General features: G+C 37.5%; 1 protein-coding gene across 1 annotated transcript in view; it reads left to right on the forward strand.

Annotated features, from left to right (window-relative positions):
* Nucleotides 1-16,363: 16,363 nt before the first annotated feature.
* LOC144440242 (uncharacterized) overlaps nt 16,364-23,455 on the forward strand; it is a 35,598-nt gene continuing 28,506 nt past the window's right edge. The window contains exon 1 of the mRNA XM_078129566.1: nt 16,364-16,402. The gene's annotated coding sequence lies outside the window, so the exon portion shown is untranslated. The remainder of the gene's footprint in view (nt 16,403-23,455) is intronic.

Raw genomic sequence — 23,455 nt, forward strand, 5'->3', positions numbered from 1 at the left:
AAGTATGTCCAAAGGCAAGTCCGGTAAGGTACTCTAGCGATTTGCTATTTAAGATAAAACATTGGAAAACGTGACTTCAATTTTGAAACTATGGAATTGAGAATTGCACTGTGAGTACTTTCTGGAGATACTTGCTTCGCAGGAGCATTAAACTGTTTGTCACCCTGCTTAAAGCTAAAGGACCTGAATCGACACAGGCAGACGAACCCAATAAACTAATTCAAAGGTATATTTAAATAAAGGTCACTTTTGTTTATTTCATCGGTCAAAGTAGGGTATAGGCAGACAGTTCCAAACTTACTTATACAGTGATGTTGTGTGAAACTAAATGACAATGGGACAGACTACGAGGCGCCGAGTGTAAAATAATTTATTTACACGTGCTACCGTAAGTGACATACATACATACATACATACATACATACATATAAAGGTAAATGACGGATGCATGAGAGTAATGTATACATACATAATGGCAAATAACGCACTTATGAAAATAAATGACTAGCACCCTCACTGATGAATATTTGTATCTTGTGTACAAAAACGTGATGTGTACATTTCTCACCATATCTAATACCGCGTAAATTTAACCTTACTGTGTGTAATTTATTTCCATGTGTACGTCATTTATCTTTTTAAGTGCGTCACGTGTGTGTGTGTGTGTGTGTGTGTGTGTGTGTGTGTGTGTGTGTGTGTGTGTCATTTACTGTCATACATGCATCAATTTGCCTTAGGCCTGTGTCATTTTTTTATGATGCACCATTTACCTTTATGCATTTGTCATTTTTTTTCATACGTGCGTTATTTGCCATTATGTGTGTGTAAATTACTCTCATGCATGCGTTATTTACCTGTATATGTGTGTCATTTACGATAGCACATTAGATTCGCTACTATATCGTAGAAGACAGCAATTCTCGCTACCTACAATACAATTCTACACATCACTGTGGAGTCAAATGGAACGAGGTCGCGCGACAACGCGTTCTAATGTCGACAATTACACTTCCGGTCGGCTATGCTAATACACAGGAATGCTTCTTTCCCATTTTCAGTTGTAGACATCTCTTGTAATTTTGCTCTGGAAAGATACTGTACATATTAAAATTTCCCACCTCCATAATTATATGAGCTTAAAACTTGCGTTTATCTTATTTGTTACAAATTAAACTGTTTGGAAGAAACATTCACGTGTATTGACATATAGGCGACCAGAAGTGTAGGTGTCGACAAATGCAAGCGCGGTCGCGAGACTGCGTTCCATTTGACTCCTTAGCGATGCATAGAATTGTATTGTAGATAGCGAGAATTTGACAGCGTTTGGATAGAGGATATCGTGCACGTGATATTTCGACATTGACGATAATTTTGACCTTTCTGTGTACTTTCGAACTGACAGTGACTGCTTCTGGTTTGTCGATCAGTGCATTATACTATAGACAGTGGAGAGTGTATGGTTACATATTGCTGTTGCAACTTGACAAGTATACTTGGCATTGGAGTTCGTCAAGCCAGTGGGTTTACATGACTGCTTGAATTTGATCTAATAACTCGGACATTCGCTATTGGTCTTCCATCGAAATAATATCACAAACAATGGTTGGTGTTTTGGACGTTTCGCTCATCAGACAACTGCTCTGCATCAGTAACCCCGACGTCGTGTACTAGTATATACGTAGGTGATATATCATTGATCGTCGTTTACGTATACTAGTATAGTAAGCTATGTGTTGTCTTCCTACGTTCAAGGCCTGCTTGTTTGCACGTTGTACTGAGGAGAGCGTTCACATCCATTGGCTGATGCTTGTATCAAACTTTTGTAACTTGTTTGCAGTTGATAGCAAAGTATAACATAGAATTAGTGGTGTAGAGCGGTGGTGCATCTGCACTCCTTATATGCGCATATAGGCGTCGACAGGACAACGACTGACGTTAACATCAAAGGCTTTCGACGGGTAGGATCGCGGTTGTTTTCTTTCTCGTAGAACTTCAAATACTCGGTGCCATCTATTGTACACTTCAGTTTGACGTCTCCCCATGTCATCTGCCTACTCTCCTGGCAACCATGGAAGCCGAAGTGCGTTTTCTACCAGACGAGAAACAACAATGCTTCTGGTGAACGGTTCCCGATAACAGCTGACTCGTACAGACGATTTCCTCCACGCTCGATTTATTTTCAGGCCGCATTGGCTTTGTTTCCACGTCCATCTTGTATGTGTTGTGATTGCTTTAAATAGCTTCTACGGTCTTCTGTGAACCGGTAAATTCTTTGCCTCTGACGATTGAACATCTGTAGCCCTGTTTGTTCACGTAACGATCTATACCTCAAATATGATGGTGTCTGGTTCGTATTCGGACCCAACCTTTTGTTTGATATCAACTTGAAACTACATAAATAGTCCTTTAGCGCCTCTATTGCAATTTCATGGATTTGCCTTTTATTTCGGATGGTCTCATTGCCCGCATCCATTTGTAGCACTGGTTGAATGCAGACTGTGTAGCCAACACTGTGTTCTCATTTCGCTGTTGTTCAATCAGCTTATGCTTGTCGACCTCATCCCAGTAATCCATATAGCGTGTATTCTGCAAGGGCATGGGTGCAGGAACGACCTTCGGTAAGTAAGCGACAAGAACATCTGAAAAATCTTCCATACCCGTTACTCCGACCTCGGCAGATAATCTGAACATTTCCTTTATGTCACTACACATACTTTCTCCTCATACCTCAGTCATCTCGGAATGTTGACAGTAAAATAATTAAACAGCAATAAACAACCACAACACAACACAACACAACACAACACAACTACGTGGTTGTTTCAAGTTTTTGAACAAGTCAATTTTTTTTCGTAAAAGACGGGCAATAATGTAATATTCCCACCTATGAATTATGCAAGAATGGATTCAGAAATTAACTTATACGGAATGAACATTGCTTCATTTTGAACATATAAGCTTATATCCACACGTACTTAATGTGTTAATATATACCCCTTCATTTCCATGTCTTCAAAATCATTACCACTGTGGCGGTCGGATGATATCCTAAGCCAAGTATATAGTGTTAGGTTGTTTTCCGTTGTTTCCTACAGTAATTACGACGTGGAGTTTGACCGGGAGTAACACTGGAAGTCGGCTACACGGTAACCTTCAGCCACGTAGGCAGGTCACATGGGGTATATTTTCCCGCTATTCCCAAACATGGAATACGGCCTCGAAACATGAGTCTTATTTGAAGTTCATTAGCTTAAGTTTGGCGGGGTTTTAGTGTATAAAAAGGGGAGAGTTTCTGAGATTTCGTTAGTCAACCTGGGGACTCACTGGATGCTGTAACTTCGGGGAGAGTGTACTCCGTACTTTCGCTATTTCGTAGCCGACTTCTCCACACTCACTGATGACCCGGTAAGCTACACTGGTTAGCCCGTCGGCCTGGTTCGTACATGTGACTGTGGTAGATGCTGCATGAGTTGCGAGTTGTATAGTGGGAAACTGGGCCTTGTCAATACAAAACTAGACCTCTGTCCCTGACGTACCAAACTGCTGTCTTGTGTTATCCTTTAGTCTGAAATAAAAGTGACGGTTAGTCTGAAACGTACTTGCGGTGCGTTCTGCTCGTTGAGTGTAATTTATTGGGGTGCGAGACGTTAACCTTGCTGCGATCCCCGATCGCTCCATACTTACTGAACAGATTTTACGTGGACTTGGACTCACGGGGCTATTTGTTGGGGGAACGGGGATTCGAATAAGTTCTCACGTTAGACAAATAGCACGCACGGGGCTCGAGTGCGACATCACTATTGAATTACAAAAAAATATCACGGAAGTAAATCAGTTGATGAGCGAATGTTTAGGTTACGGTTTCTATGTGAACACTGAGAAGGCGAAAAAAAAAGTTCCGGTAGAAAAGGTGTGATTCGGTTTTTTTTGTCTACTCTGTTTGACGTCTACATGCCATTGTTTACACGGAAGTAAATCGGCTGATGTGTGAATGTTTTGTTTACGGTTTCTATGGGAACGTTGGTACAATGAAAAAGATCTAGTAGAACAAGATTGCTTTGGGTTTTTGATTTGTCCTGTATGACGTCACACAGAATTTTTGCACGGGTTTATGTGATATAAAATCAATCGATATTGTACTTGTCAATTAAATATTGCTGACTAAATACTACATGGAACACCAAACAAAATAGAGCCAAATGGGTCATGATCATAGTATTTAATTAATAATTAATGGCTGCCACTGAAACTTTCACGAACAGGATTGATAAACTATAGGAGATATGACAAGTTGGATAAATTAAAATACGCGTAACGTTTACATAGTCTGACAGTTTCACTGTCAAAATGACTGTCGCTGGTAATGTTTTGAATGATTCATTCGTTTTAAAGTCGAAGAAAGTGAGTTCGAAATGTGTGATATACGTTTGAGGTCCTTAGAACGGTTAACCATCAACGGCAATCAACAATAGGTAAATCACATGTATTTACAAACCCCCATGTTTGTTTGACGCCATATCATTCGTAGCCTACTTGCATATTTGCTTCCCTAACTGACATTTTAATTTTGAATATTGCCCTCCATTAAGGAGCAAACCTTAAGGGCAATCAAATTTCAAAATCAAAATGTCAGATAGGATAGGAAGTAGCGTAGATCAGTGTAGTATATCTAGTCCTACGAGTCTACGGGTAGGCTATATCATGCATGTAATAACTGATTCTTTAATTAATTTGTGACTGCGGTACACAGGCTAGAGGTACGTCCAATAGATGGTATAATATTTTATGAAATACCTAACATTGTTATAAAATAACCATGAGAAATGTATGCGTAAAAGACTTCTGTAGGCTATTGGGAGACCCTTCAAGCGTCTATAAATCAGCACTTTTCAAGTTTCGCTTACCGAGGGAAGCCTTGTCGTACCGTATATACGTATACGTATGTACCCAAGTTGAGGAAGGGTGGGGTGGGGGAGGGGGTTATTATACACGCTATCACATACATGCGATCACCATCCACTCGTATCATCCGTATACGTGAAAATATGGGGAACGAATTTGGTTTTAAAAAATGACTTCACTGAAGGTAAATTTCAAACAATTTTCATGATCGAGTTATTGGGCCTCAGACAACAAACACAATTGTCTGAAGCTGGGCGAGATTATCTGTCATACATATACATATACTCGTGTATGTACACGGTTACCATGCACGATTCTCGTAAGCCAGCCCTGGTTAAAAATCTTTCAATGTACAATTGAACCATTTCAACGAACAATGAGTTGTTTAGTAGCATGACATGTCGCATGTAGAGATCTCATGATACATGTAGAATTTCAGTTGTAAAGAATTAAATTTACAAGTTGGTATTTCAAAACAGCACCGCTAAAATGTTTCCGACACAAGTATAGTTTTGTGTGTATATATGCTTCCCTTTGAACATATAGCTTGTATTGCATGCCTTCATTACTATTTCCACTTCGATATTGTATTCGTATATCAAGGAGTCACAAACCCTGACGCTATTCGTAGTCTGCCCCTCTTGCTTCTGGCTCAAACTATATTGCCTCAATTAGCGGCCGAATAAAGTTACAAGAATACAACTCAACAAATATATCGGCAATTGAAAGCCAACTCTATAATATATTCACAACATGATAATCGAACGAAATTGGAAAATACAAAAAACATGAAATTTTTCAACAATAAGTAGAACTTCGCGACACAGTTCAAATTCTTTGGTTTGCAATCTTTTCTTTGTGACTGTGAACTAGATTCGCTACTATAATGATGGTAGTTTCACAGCGTTTGGATAGAGGATATATTGTAGTGTTCCGACGTTGACATTAACCATGTCATTTTGTGTGCATTTATTGCAATTACAATTGGGTTTTGAACATCAGTTGTACCTACAACATCTCTTGTAGCCATGACAGTAACATTGACATGACGATGTTGCTTTCGAACTGACAGTGACTGCTTCTGATGTGTTGAGCATTTGCATGATAATGGTTCATATAGACAGTAGAGAAGTGTCTGGTTATATATTTCTATTGTAACTTGTATACTTGAAGTTGGTCAAGCTATTGGGTTTATATGACTGCTTGAACATGATCTAATAACTTTACATTCGCTGTTCTTCTTCCATCAAATTAATGGCATAGATAGTGGTTGGTGCTTTCGACGTTTCGGGGACCAGGCAACTTCGTTAGGGATCGGATACCAACATGGTCGTATAGGCGGTGTATAATTGATCGTCATAAACGAAGCATTGTCTTCCTACCTTCAGTTTCTGCTTGTTTTGCACACTGTGCTGAGGAGAGAATCGAATTTGTTCACGTCCACTGACTATTGCTTGTACCAAATGGTTGTATCAGGTTTGTAGTTGATAGCAAGGTAGAACACACATTCTAGTGATATGTGTAGCGGGGCGATGGTATATACACTGCTTATATGCTCATGCGTATACAGGACAATGACCGATGTTGGTACTAACAGCAAAGGCATTCATGAGTTCGATGGGGAGGATCGCGGCTGTTCGCTCATTGTCCGAATGATTTTATTTTCTTTCTCGTTGAACTCCAAATACTCGGTACCATGTACAGTACACTTTGAACAGTTTGACGTCTCTCCATGTCATGTGCCTACTCTCCTGGCAACCACGGTTCCAAGCCGAAGTGTTTTTGCTTGTTTGACCAGACGAGAAACAACGATTTTGGTGGACGGTACCCGATAACTCCTGGTACAGACGATTTCCTCCACGCTCGGTTACTTCTCAGGCGGCAGTGGGTTTGTTTCAACGTCCCTCTTGTTGTGATCGATTTAGCTTGTAATGTCGTCTGTGAACCGGTGAATTTTTTGTCTCCAAGATTGAATGTTTGTAGCCCTGCTTGTTCAGGTAACGATCTATACCCTTTTGATAAGTAGTGACGGTGCCTTGTTTATATTCGGACCCATCCTTTTGTTTCACACCGACGAAAGAAACTTCCTACATAGTCCTTGAGTCGGCTCTAACGGAATATCTCGGATTTACATTTTATTTCGGATGATGTAACTGCCCTTTAGTATAAGCTTATCCATTCGTAAAACTGATTGACTGCAGAATTTGTAGACTACACTGTGTTCTCATTTCGTTGTTGTTCAATCAGCTTATGTTTGTCGACCTCATTGTAATCCATATATGTGTATTTTGCAAGGGCACGGGCCGAGGAACGGTCGGCAAGTTAAGGAAGCGACTAGAAAATCTAAAAAATCGTCCATACATGTTACTCCTACCTCAGCAGTAAATCTGAACAGTTCGTTTATATCATACTTTCTCCTGATGTCTCAGACATCTTGGAATGTTGAAAATACAGCACGCCTATGTGTTGTTCAATTTTTTGAACTAAGCAAAAGACACCTAGTACCTGTGAGATCTACACGAATGCATTCAGAAATAAACTTATGTTGGATGAAAATGGTTCCATTTTCATTTTTTAACCCATAAATCCACATGTACTTTTTTTTAAATACATACCCCAACACATCCATTCTTCAAACCCGTACCATTATTGAATTACGTAAATTAGCTGTTGAGCGAATGTTTGATTTTGATTTCTATGGGAAAACTGAGAAGGCGAAAAAAAAGTTCCAGTAAACAGGGTTGATTCTGTTTTATTTTATTTGTCATATTTGATGTCTACATGCCACTGTTTACGGAAGTAAATCGTCAGATGAGCGAATGTTTAGATTATGGTTTCTATGGGAACGCTGAGACGGCGACAATAGTACCAGAAGACCCGGGGTGATTCATGTTTTTGATCTGTCCTGTTTGAAGTCAACATGCAATTGTTTGCGAAAGTAAATCGGCTGAAGAGAGAATGTTTAGGTTACAGTTTCTATGGGAACGCTGAGACAGTGAAGAAAGGATCTGGTAGAACAGGAGTCCATTGGGTTTATGATCTCTCCTGTTTGACGTCACATAGATGAGGTTTTGCACATATTTACGTGATATATAATCAATCGAAATGCTACGTAGAGTACGACAAAATAGATCCCCATTAATCATTGGGTCATAGTGTTTAATTAATGACTGTCAAGTTGACACTTTCACTAACAGGACTGATAAACGATAGGAGATATGACACCGTCAAAATATTATCTTCATGGAAGAATTAATTGATACTAAACTCAATCTGGTCGATCAACCATATTTCCAAGTACTCATTCTATTTACATATTTTTTTATTACGTAAACTTACGAGTTTCAACCAACACACGGCCCGCAAAATTAGTTCCAAACATAGCATTCGCGCAATCTGTCAACAAAATAAAAATAATTACATATGCACTTAGATGATCATGCAAGGAAATATTCGTGAGATATAAAGGCATTAAACATCCATGCCAAGCAGAAGTCGGTTTCTATTCAAAATTTGTGTTGAAGCATAGCCACACCGTTAAAATATTCCATTATCTGCGTGAATGTGAAAATACAAGTACCCACCGACCTTGCTACATTCTGAACACAGGGGGAATATGTGCTCAGAGTCTTTTGTCGTATAAATAAACTTCTCTGTGCCACTAAAGTACATGAGTTTTGGAATATCTCGTGTAGATGATTGTAACATACAATTTTGGTGGAGTTTATTTCTGATTTAGATAAAATTCACCAGTGCAATTTCGAGATAGAATTCACACTAGTACTGTAGCCACAATAGCAGTAAGTAGGGCGAGTTTGATCATGGTTCGGCTTCATTAATGTTTCGAGACACAGTCCAGGACAGCAGAAAACGTGACTGTTTCAACCATTTCGACGGCACTTCCTACCTTAGTTGGATAATGTGAAACGTTTACATAGTCTGATAGCTTTACTGTCAAAATAAATGTCGCTTGGATTGTACTAGAATGATTACTTATTTGTAAAGTCGGAGAGAGCGAGTACGAAATATCTGATATACGTTTGAAGTCGTTAGCACGGTTAGCCATACACGGCAATCAGCAATTGGTGAATCGCATGTATTTACAAACCCACATATTTGTTTGACGTCATGTCATTTGTAGCCTACCTGTAGACTCGGAGGACTAGTACTACTAGTCTATTTGCTATACTTACTTACTGGCAGTTTTATTTTCAATTTCGCTGTACTTAAGGACATTCAAATTGTAATATCAAACTGACAGTTAGGATAGCAAATAGCGTAGCCGTAGGTCCGCGTCGTAGCACTAGTACTAGGTGTCTACAGATCGGCTACATCAGTCGCTGAATACAGAGAATTTGTCTTACATGTAATAATTATTTTGTGACCGAGGCACACGGGGTCATAGGTACATCAAGTAGATGTTATAATATTTTTATGAAATATCTGATACAAATATTTGTATCAAAATTACGTCAAAGTTGACGGAAATAATACAAAATACAACTCAACAAATATGTTGGCATTCGAAATTCTTTATTATTTTTACAACATGATAATCGAACGAAATTGAAAACACTAAAACATGAAATGTTTCAACAATAAGTAGAACTTCGCGACAGTTCAAATTCTTTGGTTTGCACTCTTTTCTTTGTGACTGTAAACTATATTCGCTACTATGTCGTAGATGACGGCGAATTGATGGCGTTTGGATATAGGATATTGTGATGTTTCGACAGTAGCGTTACAATTCGCATTTATTGAGCAATTATTGAAATTAAATTTGCAATTTCTAAAATAACTGCAGTTGCTGTAGCGACGGAGGTTGAACATTAGTTGTAGCCACGACTGTAATGTTCACAAGGTGACCAGATTCCTTTCAAACTGACGATGACTGCTTCTGCTTTGTCGAGCAGTGCATTATACCATATAGACAGTAGAGAAGTGTCTGATTATACATTGCTATTGTAACTTTTATATTTGGCATTGGAGTTCGTCACCCTATTGGGTTTACATGTCATTGACTGCTTGAAGATGATCTAATAACTCTGACATTCGCTATTGGTCTTCCATCGAATTAATATCATAAATAATATGGTTGGTGTTTTGGACGTTTCGCTCACCAGACAACTGCACTGCATCAGTAACCCCGACGTCATGTATACGTAGGCGGTGTATCATTGATCATCGTATACTATAGGTAAGCGATGGTTTGTCTTCCTACGTTCAATGCCTGCTTGTTTGCACGTTGTTGCTGAGGAGAGAGTTGAGTTTGTTCACATCCATTGGCTGATGCTTGTATCAAATGGTTGTAACTGGTTTGTAGTTGATAGCAAGGCAGAGTATAGAATTACTAGTGTAGAAGGGAGGTGGGATTTGTACTCCTATATTTATATGCGAATAAAATACGCATGCATATATAGACAGGACAACAGCTGCCGTTTACGTTGGTACTAACAGGAAAAGCTTTCGACGGTAGGGTCGCGGTTGTTCGCTCACTGTCCTGATGATTTTATTTTCTTTCTCGGAGAACTCCAAATACTCGGTACCATCTATTGTGCACTGCAGTTTGTTGTCTCCCCATGTCCCCCATGCCTACTCTCCTGGCAACCACGGAATCCGAACCCCTTTGGACGAGAAACAACAACGCTTCTGATGAACGGTCGGTACTCGATAACGCCTGACACGTACAGAGACGATTTCCTTCACGCTCACTTAATTCTCAGGTAGCCTTTGGGTTTGTTTCCACGTCCAGCTTTTCTTAGCTAGTAGGGTCTTCTGTCAACCGGTAAATTCTTTGTCTCTGACCATTGAATGTATGTAGCCCTGCTTGTTTAGGTAACGATCTATTCCCCTTTGATAAGCAGTGACGGTGCCTAGTTTATATTTGGACCCATCCTTTTATTTCACACCGACGAAAACAACTACGTCCATAGTCCTTGAGCGGCTCTAATGGAATCTCACGAATTTACCTTTTATTTCGAATGATCTAACTGCCCTTATCCATTTGTAGAACTGATTGACTGCAAAATTTGTAGACTACACTTTGTTCTCACTTCGTCGTTGTTCAATCAACTCATGTTTGTTTGTCGACCTCACTGTAATCCATATATGTGTATTTTGCAAGGGCACGGGCCGAGGAATGGTGCACGTGTTCGGCAAGTTAAGGAAGAGACTACAAAATCAGAAAAATTGTCCATACCAGCTGCTCTTATGCCTCAGCAGCGAATCTGAACAGTTAGTTTATGTTATACTTTCTCCTGATATTTCAGCCATCTTGGAATTTTGGCAATAAAACATTTTGAAAACAAGCAACACATACAGCACGCCTTCTGCTGTTCAATTTTTGAACTAGGCAAAAGTCACCTAGTACCTGTGATGTGAGATCTACACGAATGCATTCAGAAATAAACTTATACAGAATGAACATGGTTCCATTTTCATTTTATTAACCCATAAATCCACATGTACTTTATTTGATGATATATTCCCAACATATCCTGACTGGTTACTGAAGTAAATTAGCTGTTGAGCGAATGTTTGATTTTGATTTCTATGGGAACGCTGAGAAGGCGAAAAAAAAGTTCCAGTAGAACAGGGATGATTCTGTTTTATTTTATTTGTCATATCTGACGTCTCCATGCCATTGTTTACTGAAGTAAATAGGTTGATGATCGAATGTTTAGATTATGGTTTCTATGGGAACGCTGAGACGGCGAAAATAGTACCAGTAGACCCGGGGTGATTCATGTTTTTGATCTGTCCTGTTTGAAGTCAACATGCAATTGTTTGCGAAAGTAAATCGGCTGCGGCTGACGAGAGAATGTTTAGGTTACAGTTTCTATGGGAACGCTGAGACAGTGAAGAAAGGATCTGGTAGAACAGGAGTCCATTGGGTTTATGATCTCTCCTGTTTGACGTCACATAGGTGAGGTTTGCACATATTTACGTGATATATAATCAATCAAAATGCCACGTAGAATACGACAAAATAGATCCCCATTAATCATTGGGTCATAGAGCTTAATTAATGACTGTCACTGACACTTTCACTAACAGGACTGATAAACGATAGGATATATGACACCGTCAAAATATTATCTTCATGGAAGAATTAATTGATACTAAACTCAATCTGGTCGATCATCCATATTTCTAAGTGCTCATTCTATTTACACACATTTTTTTTATTACGTAAACTTACGAGTTTCAACCAACGCACAGCCCGCAAAATTAGTTCCAAACATAGCATTCACGCAATCTGTCAACAAAATAAAAATAATTACATATGCACTTAGATGATCATGCAAGGAAATATTCGTGAGATATAAAGGCATGAAACATCCATGCCAAGCAGAAGTCGGTTTCTATTTAAAAGTTGTGTTGAAGCATAACGAAAGTTAAAATATTCCATTATCGGCTTGAATGTCAAAGTACATGAACCCACCGACATTGCTTCATTCTGAATACAAGGGGAACATGCGCTGTTTTGTCGTATAAATAAACTTCTGTACACCTCTAATTAATACGAGTTTGGGAATATCTCCAGACCTGTAGATGATTATAAAATACAATTTCGGTAGAGTTTATTTCTGGTTTAGATAAAAATTCACCAGTGCAATTTCGAGATACAATTCACATTAGTAGTGCAGCTACAATAGCGGTAAGTACGGTGAGTTTGACCGGGGTTCGGCTTCGTTAAAGTTTCGAGACACCGTCTGAATGCAGGAAACTTGATTCTTTTAACCAGTGAGAGGGCAATTCTTATCTTAGTTGGATAATTTTAAAATACGCGAAACATTAACGTTTACATAGTATGATAACTTCACTGTCAAACTTAATGTCGCTGGGAATGTTATAGAATTCGAATGATTCCGTCTTCTGAAAATCGAAGACAGTGAGTAAGAAATGTCTGGTACTTATGAAGTCCGTATAGCACGGGTAGCCATCCACAGCAATCAGCAATTGTTGAATCACAGGTATTTTGAAACCTCCATGTTTGTTTGATGTCATATCATTCGTAGTCAACCTGTAAACTCGAACGACTAGTGTTACTAGGCTATTTGCTATGACCCTAACTGACATTTTGATTTGGAATTTCGCTGTCCTATTTCAAAATCAAATGTCAGGATAGCAAATAGCGTTGATCAGTGCAGTAGCGCTAGTCCTTCGAGTCTACAAGTAAGTTTATATCATTCGATGAATACAAATAATCCGCCTTACATAATATCAGATTCCCTATTGTGTGACTTCGGTCCACGGGGTCAAAGTACGTCAAGTAGATGTTATAATATTTTTATCAAATATCTACTATATGTGTTGTTATCAATATTATGTCAAAGTTGAAGTAAATACAGAGATACGTAAAAACACATTTTGATAAGTTAATGTGAGATGAACAAACCTAAATAATATTGTCGAAAAAAAGGGAAATTATCTTGAAAAAGTATGGGGGAAACTTCTGTCGACTATTGCGAGAGCTTTCAAGCTACTTCAAATCGTCACTTTTTATGTTTCAGTCGTCCGAGGGAAGCCTTGTCGTACCATAAGTAGGTACGCGGGTTGGGGTAGGGGTTGGGGTTATTATACATGGTATCTCGTACATGCGATCGCCACCCACTCGTATAATCAGTATACGTGCAAATATGGGCAACGACTTTAGTGAAAAAAAATGGTTTTCTACTGAACTAAATTTCAAACAATATGCATGATCGAGTTATTGGACCTCAGACAACCAACACAATAGTCTGAGGTTGGGCGAAAAAGTTTGCTATAAATCCGGCGTGGATCTGTTATACATACACTCGTGTATGTACAAAGTTACCATGCACGATTTGTGAAAGCCAACCCTGGTTAAAATTATTTCAGTATACAATTATAACATTTGAACTAACAATGAGTTGTCTAGTAGCATGACGTGTCGCATGTACAAAACTTATGATACATGTAGAATATTAGGTGTACAAAATTAAATTTAGAAATTGGTATTTCAGAAAAGCACCAGTGAAATGTTTTCCAAATCAATTATATTATTGTGTGTATGTATGCTTTCCTTTGAACACATAGTTTATATTGCCCCCATTACTATTTTCATATCGCTATCGTATTCGTGTATCAAGGAGGCCCAAAACGTAACGCTATGCGTAGAGTGTCCGTCTTGCTTCTGGTTCAAGCTATATTGCTTCAATAGCGGCCGGATAAAGTTACAAATCACAGACACCGAGCGAAAGCAATTCTCATTATATGGTTTTGTCTAAGCTTGTAACAAAACTAGGGGAACACTGACTGTCTAGCTAGTCTGTGGGTGCCTGTCTGTCTGTCTCCGTATGTATGTATGTATGTATGTATGTATGTATGTATGTATGTATGTATGTATGTAAGTCAAGAACAATCGTACGAATTATTTTTTACACGCTCCATGTTGTAATCGTTGAAGGTGCTGCCGTCAGTGCAGTTGTGTACTAATATAATTGGTTGTAATAAACAAAAGAATCGTTGATTTTTTAAAAAAATGATAGGCTAGGCAGAAAAAAGTACTTTATGGATGTATAGACGAGACATCCCCAAATTTATTTCCATGCTTTAACATAAAAATGAGAAAATTTATATATTTTTGTGACAAATAACGTGAAAACTAAACGTCATACGCAATTACCAGGCTGCCATTAGTCGAAACGTGTTCTAAATGAAATATTAATTGTAATATATGTAAATGAGCAATTCCAAATACGACCTGAGTAATACTAGGATGAGTTCGAGCTGTATTATGAATAATTTCAATAAATATGGGGCTGATACGCACTGATGAGGATATTTCGTCTGTCTTGTCTGTCACTCTGATTAACAAACATTCAATGATAGAAGCATGATCACAATTTGTACAGTGGTGAGACCTAAGAAAATTGTTTGGTTCTGGTTACGCGTCCCCACCTAGTTTTTTACTGGCGACCCTAAACTTATTTTTATGTTTTCGATAAAAAAATAATAAAATTGTGAAAATTGTGAAGACTCGCGAGAAATAGTGGAAGTGGAAACTGACACCATCTTAAAAAGGCAATTTAAAACTGTTCTTCCAATCTGTGATGGCTATACATCTGATGGGAAGAAACCAATAATGCAGAGACCATACGAAAAACAACAGAAAACTCTTAAATGAACAAAATAGAATAAAAAATATGACAACAAATCTACCTACTCCTATTCTAAAATTGAGCGTAATCGGAATCACACAATTTGTTTAGGCCTGACAGCAAACATGTTGAGTATGTAACTTTGTATTGCGTATCATGATGTTCCCTACCTTCGAATTCCAACAATGTACACTAAACTCGTGACTCAGAAAATGTTTTCAATTAATGAACCTCGATTTCTGTAAAGTAGGGGAGTTTAAAACAACGAGTAGTTAACGTTATACAAATATATGATCTCCAACGTCTCTTTGTTTAGAATAAACCGAAGACTTCACTGCGTTACAGGGGTGGTTGAGTATGTACAAACAAAAACCGAGACAAACGCTGTTCAAATATTTCGGTATCCCGAAAAACATTCCACTAGACGAATCACATGTTTTGAACGCTACCATGGCCAGTTGCTTGACATGATTATTTTATGAATTCTGATGGATAAAAGTAATGATATTTCATTGTGATGAAATCATATGCATTCATCTATCTAGCTATAGAGCTACATGTATTCTGCCCCGCTTTAATATCGGGTGCAAGGTATGTCCAGTAGAACGTGAAATTCCAACATTCAACAGGTATCCCAAACCAATGAGAACATATGTTAGAACACACAAACACACACGTTCGTTCGTTCATACATACATACATACATACATACATACATACATACATACATACATACATACATACACTGATGTTGAGGTATGCACAGACAAATAAACACAAACAAATAAATGAGTAAATAAATAAATAAATAAATAAATTTAAATAAATAAACACAAACTGATCGATGCTGAAGCATTCTGAATTTGCTTTTATGTACATACTTAAGCCAACGTTAAGAACTGGTTTCAACAATCTCTCCAGCCGTCTACTGTCACTATTTTCAAACTAAGTTCATTCAATTCTGTCTTCATATAAATCACCAACAGATATATGCAGCAGTACTATAACTGACGTCCAATCCCCTCCCTCTAACATTCATTGACATCGAAATGGGTCAGTCAAAATATAAATCTCCGGCAACTGTGTAGCTAACAAAGGTGGATGGTGATCAGTAGTCGACAATAGTTTTATTTCCACCATGTCTGCTCGGAGTGCTCTCTTGTTGGAAAAGCAATGAGGTTAGAGGTTAATGATGTGAAACAGTTTACTCATGTGATCGTTTGCATTTCTGTCAGTAAACGCGGCAACAAATTCCTATAGAGACCATATGCTCATATTGCAGTGAGTTCAATGTTTGGATTATTCGTCGTTGCCGTCCTAAAATATGTTATTGGAACAACCTTTGGATTGTAGAAGTTCAACTTCAAGAAAAGGTAGGTGTTTCTCTAGTTCATATGTTGGAACCGGAAAATCGCATATTGCCTCATTTGTCACTGTTTTCCAATGGTTATCGCCGTCACTGGAATTCCCGTGTAAGAAACATGCGTGCATGTATATAAGGAAGGAGTGTTAGCATTTTTGAACCGAGGGCAAAACGAGTAAATGAAAATGCGAAATAACGATATACACTGTCTGGCCTTTTAGATGACTAGTCAAAAAAATTATGTGCGATTAATTTCACTAAATGACACGGACAACCAAAACAAAATAAACCGTTTCAAATTTGAATTTAGCAATCGCCTATGTTGTTCTTAATATCGCTTGATCCTACACGAGCTGGTAATCGATTTTTCTCATGTAAGTATAAATATAGAAATATAAACGTTGCATCACAATAACCACATGATGCGGCCGATAATGGCATTAAATACACGAATATTTGTCTTGAAACAACGTTGAATTAGCTTTACATTCATGATAATTTACAATAAATAATTTTTATCTAAACAAAACTCCACACAGATACCCCACCCCACCCCTTCTCTTGGCATCAAACCAAACAAAGAACCCCAAAGACAAGCCAGATGCGATACGGTAGTGATATATTGGTTAAGATAAAAGATAGGATGAACGAGACTTCAACATTCATTTGAGAAAATGACACGCGAGAATTGTCCGGGATTCTCGTCTTGGGATATATCTTTTTGCAGGAGCATTATACATTGTTTGTCAGCTTCAAGCTACAGAAGGCAGATGAACTCAGTGACCTTATTCAACACTTTGTTGAAATAAAGATCACATGAACGGTTAACCTGACAAACGACTTAATGGATGATACTGCTTTGCAATCAATAACCGAGACGGCCTCTTTTCTGCTTCGGTCAATTTACGATGTACACAATGTTTCAAAAATGCTTGAATAGCCGTTACTATTTTCAACAGTGGGGTCATAGGGCACTAGAAGACAACGGGGACAGAAACCTGAAAAGAGGCAGCCATATAAAATGTAATGGTCTTTAATAACTAGGTGAAATTTACAAACACCTATATATCGTGTTTTGGAGAGTGAGGTCATCTAAAGCGTAGGTCTTATGTCAAGCCAATGGCTAATGATTTCATACTATCAATCGCCGATACTACATTTGTCCGTGTCTTCAATCAGAAAATTCCTAGACATCTTATTTTTGGTGCGGTATTTAGTTGAGTAATTTCATCATACTTATAGCTAATGAGGTGAATATCTATGATTTTAATACATGAATATATAGAGTCATGCATTCAAATGAACATTTAAATTGATAATCGACTTGAATATCAAAATTTCACATTTGTATTCCAGTATAACATTCTACATAATATGTATGTTTTTCCATTGTGTTGATTTGTTGGCTAGGTGGTTGGATGTTTGTCTAGCTAGCTAGCTACTTGGCTGGCTGGCTATGTAAGTGATTGGTTGGTTGGTTCGTTCGTTCGCTCGGTCGTCGGTTGGTGTCAGTCCACAACTTAAAATTTCGAAGTCGTCGTTGATTGGGTCAGACATTCATGAGGAAACTGATGACAAATTTCGTGTCGTGATTAGCGTCCATAGATACCAACTTGCTATAGACCCCTTCCCTGACCCGCACTCCCACACACAATTCATCCAATTCAAGAAACGTGTAAACAATGGCAATACAACAGTAAACGCTGAAGTGAATTTTTTTAGAAGACGAGCCAAACTGTTAAAAATATGTTACCAGATATGACATGCTTCTACACAAGTTTGTAAATGATGTGTGTCATTCATTTCGAAATTTAATAATTTTAACCTTGCATCAGATTCATAAACTTATTTGTTGCAACAACGTCGAGGTGGCTTTATATTATAATCCTAATGTCGATCCGGAAAATTTCCCATAAATACTACCCCCAACGCCACCCATCCCTCTAAATCCCAATATACCCTCAAAGACAAGTCGGATAAGATAATGTAACGATATAAAAGGTAGAATAAATACGACTTCAACCAAGACTATAAGAAGTGAAAATTGCACGGTGTATTGTCGGAGAATATTTGCCTTGTCTGCGCATTACACCCTTTTTATGGGCGATGATACTTCAATGCTTAAGTTTAGAGATGTGACATCAACAATCGATTGAATTGAAAAGTTAGTTGTACAATTAATACCCAGACTACATCTTTTCATCGTCAGTCAAATTACAGTGTGTAGACTGTTTCAAACTGATTTATACTGTTAGTATGTTGTTCTCAACAGTGAGGTCATTTACAACGAAATACAATGGGGACCATGCTTGAAAAGAAGGAGCCATATAAAATATACTGGTCTCGTGTGAGACACCACAACTTGGTGAAATCTAAAATACATATATTTTTTTTGAAGAGCGGTGATCATTGATATATTTGTGTTTAAATGTTTAATAAATATGTACCATTAAACATACTTTTGACACTTACAGACTAATAAATGTCAACTAACACTATTACCGCCACTCGGTTGTGCTATAAATCCATACTCTATAAGAAAACCATTCAAAGGTTAGTTTGTATACTTAATTTGCATACTGATGAGGTAAATTATATGTTAATATCTGGAAAAAACAGCTATTATATTGTTTGGGTAATACATATGTATGCTATTAGAATCTAGTGCTTTATTTAATGGAGTTGAAATAGTTGCATACACATCACTCAGGAAGAAGCTTGAAACTACCTGTCAATCACTATTCACACCTTACAGTTTTATGTACATTACCAGATTTAAACTGAATTCCTTCCGTAAGGGCAAAGTTTTGAGACTGTCGTTCCTACAGACAATTGTTGGAATACAACAGAACATAAGCAACAAGTTATTTTTTCTCATTGATTGCTATTTGCCCATTGCTGTTAGTGATCTCCAGGCCAACAACAGCATGTATGTGAAGCTTTATAGAACGTTGTAGCATAGCACTCACCGTAGAAAGAGTTTTAAAGGCCACCCAAAAAATTGTTTCTGGTCAGCGACCATCACTTAAGTACCCCCTTCCCGAGAGTGACTTTTTTGCAGGTAAATATTATATTAAATCGCATATGACAATCAAGTGAGCAATCACTAGTATGACTCATGACATGACTAAGGGTAAAAACATGCATAGGAAACATTCATTCACAATTAGCATCATCATTGCAACGTCTCTATAAATTTAAAGTCGCATAAATTATACGTTTTCACCTATAGATATAGTTACTAGGTGAGCAGTATATGTCCAATAGTAATGTCAAACGCAATTCTTGATAGATATCGCTTATTTAAAAAATGTGTTGAAATAGAGCCGTGGGGCAAATCCAGGGTCGGTCTTCTAAAGAGGCGGGAAGCTTTTCTCCATTGATTGTGGCGTTAGTGACGGATATAAACAAACGCTTCCATCCATGACACAGACAGCCGAAAGAAATCAAAATCTTTTAAAAATTAATTGTAGTAACTGACTAAGGGTTGTCCGGTTACATGGTATGTCCCAACACGGGCTTGTAATTGACAGTTGTTATTCATTTATAAATATATAAATGTTAACGTTGCATCACAATACCCACGGGATATGGCCCTAAATCCATAAATTAAGAAACAACATTGAGGTAAATTTATATCAATTTTTAATTACATATTGAAATTATCTAATCATGGCTTTAATTTGAAAATACCATATTATCAAGACCAGTGCATCATGTACACATTGAACCTTGCACACCCCTGTAACATTCACATACCTAGAACAGGGTTGTGCACGTAGCTGTGCTAGCTCAGTGGAGCCATGGGGACTGTACCAGCTTTGTGTACAATATCCCTGTAACAGCTCTAGCTGGCCAACACACTAGGCGGAACATACCCAGATTTGACAGATGTGTAACTGGTATGCCAACATCAATGTAAAATGGATGTGAAAATAGCAATGCAGTTTTTACAACATCCATGTACAAGAGCTTTTTCCCACAGTCATGCATGTTCCAACTATGTTTGCATAACTATAACAGGTATTTCCCACAGCCATGTTTCAGCTATGTTAGCATAGCTGTAACAGTGGGATTCCTACAGCAATGTACCAGCTATGTGAGGAATGCTAGTCAGATATGAACAAAAGGGTTGCTACAGGGTATTATTCCACCATAGCTGTTACATGTATGTGCATAACTGTGTGCTAGGTATAACGTACACAGCTACGGTACTGGGATGTGATAAACAGTCGTGGCACAGAGGCGATATTCCAAATCCATGCAACATGCATATTTTTCACAACTATGTACCAGTGCCGTGGAAAAATATACCCTGTAACGGGGCTGTTAAGCAGACAGCTGGTACGTAGCTGTGCTCTTCTTCCTAGCACTAACTTAAAGTTAGAGAGGCCAACATATAGAGATGGACGCAAACCCATTCAGCAGTCCATTGAAATAAAAGTCATCTAAAGCTTAGGTTAACAGACAAACCAATGGCCAATGATGTCGCACTATCAATCACCGATACTGCATTTGTTCGTGTCTTCGAATTCAATCAGAGAATGGTGGTCAGACTGTAAACAAGTGGATGTATAACAAATAAAAGAAAATAGGGACAAAGCTTGATAAAATACAGCCGTATAAAAAGTACCAGTCTCGAGTCAAACACATTAAATATGTGAACGTGAAAATTCCTAGACATCTTATTTTTGGTGCGGTATTTAGTTGAGTAATTTAGTAGCTAATGAGGTGAATATCTGTGATTTTAACTCATAAATATATAGGATCATGCAGTAAAATGAACATTTAAATTGATAATCGATATATCAAACTTTCACAATTGTATTGATGTATAACATTCTAAATGATAATGTATGTTTTTCTATTGTGTTGATTTGTTGGCTGGCTGGCTGGCTGGTTGTTTGGTTGGTTGGTTGGTTGGTTGGTCGTTTAGCTAGCTAAATAGTTGGGTGGCTGGCTGGCTAGGTGATTGGTTGGTTGGTTGGTTGGTTCGTTCGTTGGCGGGCGGATGGGTGGCCTGGTTGGGTGGCTGCCTGGTTAGTATGCTACTTGGCTGTTGTGTTGACTTGCAGTTTGCTAGATGAGTGAATGAACTGATGGGAGATAGGATTGATGGATGAACACAAGATTGATAGAACTGCCAAAAAGATGTGAATTCACTGTGTTTTACTATCAACTTGTTTTACATTTTTAATTTTATTTAACGACAAGCTCACTGTAATTGCGGCGTTAGGGTCTACATCCTTCACAGTTACCCATGTTAACTCACATAGCCCTTTTTAAACCATATAAATTTATCTAAAATTGTCATTCTAAAAACTGAATGAGCCGTGAGGTTTTTTCTTTCATCTTCGATCAACTTTTGTTGTTACATACATTGTCATCCGGCGAGAGTATGTTAATATTGGCAAAATAATTTGACTTGGCAGCTTTAATTGTCAGTACTAGCCCTGCCACGAATCCAGGTCTATTTTAATAATATGGCCCGAAAGAGCAAAAAAATTAAGTGATGAAAGAAAGTGTGTTAGAAGTTCATTGTACATTACTATAACGACATCAACAATGGTACTGTCCTTTAACAAAAAACGCAGAGAAAAGGCAATTTACTAAAATTATAAAGAGATATGAAAGTTTCTATTCATATTGTTCATACATATTGTTCAATCAAAATTAATAAAATTCCCCAGCCATACATACAAAGTGACTTCATGCAAACTTTGGAAAATCGTAGTGGACCGTGGATAATTTCGCAATGTGTTTCAACTTTGCTGGATAGCAAACATTGCAATATCCACCCACTGCATGAGATTTTGAGACTGTTAGTATACATAATTGATCATAAATGTATTGATGCAACCACTAAAATCCCTCAAAATGCACACATCAAAGTTTCAAAGCATTGGTTTGACATTCATAATTAAATTAATGACGTAATATCTTCGTGACTATCGCACAATAGATCCGCATCTACCTTTTCAAACCTCCTCCCTCACTTTATCCAAGAACATGTCAAATTAAATACGAAAAGATTGATAGTTTTAGGATAACAGAAATAATGATCAGCAATTTAAAAAAGTGTTATTTATTTATTTATTTATTTATTTATTTATTTATTTATTTATTTATTTATTTATTTATTTATTTATTTATTTATTTATTATACTTTTTGTTTTTGTTTGTTTGTTTGTTTGTTTGTTTGTTTGTTTGTTTGTTTGTTTATTTGTTAATTATAATTTTTGTTTATTGTTTTATTTATTATGTATTATTTTTGTTTATAAAAGGGACATTAACGCAATCCAGTAAAAATCTAGTAATCGATCGATGTTTACATGGTGCTGGTCCACTTCAAATCTACACGTTTGTGTTTTCGTGTTTTCATTTCCATACAAAACTACATGTTGGATTCAAGTTGTTGTTTTCATACGAGGGCCATAACAAATATACAAATACAACATTGAACTAATAATTAACTCAAACAAAATTCTACTTGGTTTTATTGTTGATTTTTATCGTCAAAACGAACACCGGGAATGAACATTCTGATTTTGAGGCGAAAATAAACTTTCATTCAACATACATCAGTAATGGTCAGCAGTTATCACAAGGGATAAGCAAATCAAAGAGATGCGTAGATCACTGTCTTCATCCCAAAGTGTGTTACCAATATATCGTTATTCAACACCGGCAATATTTTTGACTGCTTTAACTTTCTTACAAATCAATGCATGTTCAGCTCATCTGACCCTTTGTAATCAAGTCGATTGATTGTTGACCTTTATTACAGGGCATATGAATATGGCTAGTGATTCATTTGTTTGATGTATTTGTCTTATATGCATGAATCCTTCCCTCTGATCATTACAAATGCAGTTTGTTTAGACTAGTGTTAATCACTAGCGAGAGGTCAGAATATGCACTCTTCAGCAGATGAACTCAAACTCATTCAGCAATCTACTGAAAGAAAATTTATCTTAAACGACGCCTATAGCAAAAAACAAATGGTCACTAAAGACGTACAATTAATTGTTAAAACTGTCTTGTCTTCAATCAAAGTATGTTG

This window comes from Glandiceps talaboti, chromosome 9, assembly GCF_964340395.1.
Source record: "Glandiceps talaboti chromosome 9, keGlaTala1.1, whole genome shotgun sequence".
Taxonomy (NCBI): Eukaryota; Metazoa; Hemichordata; class Enteropneusta; family Spengelidae; genus Glandiceps; species Glandiceps talaboti.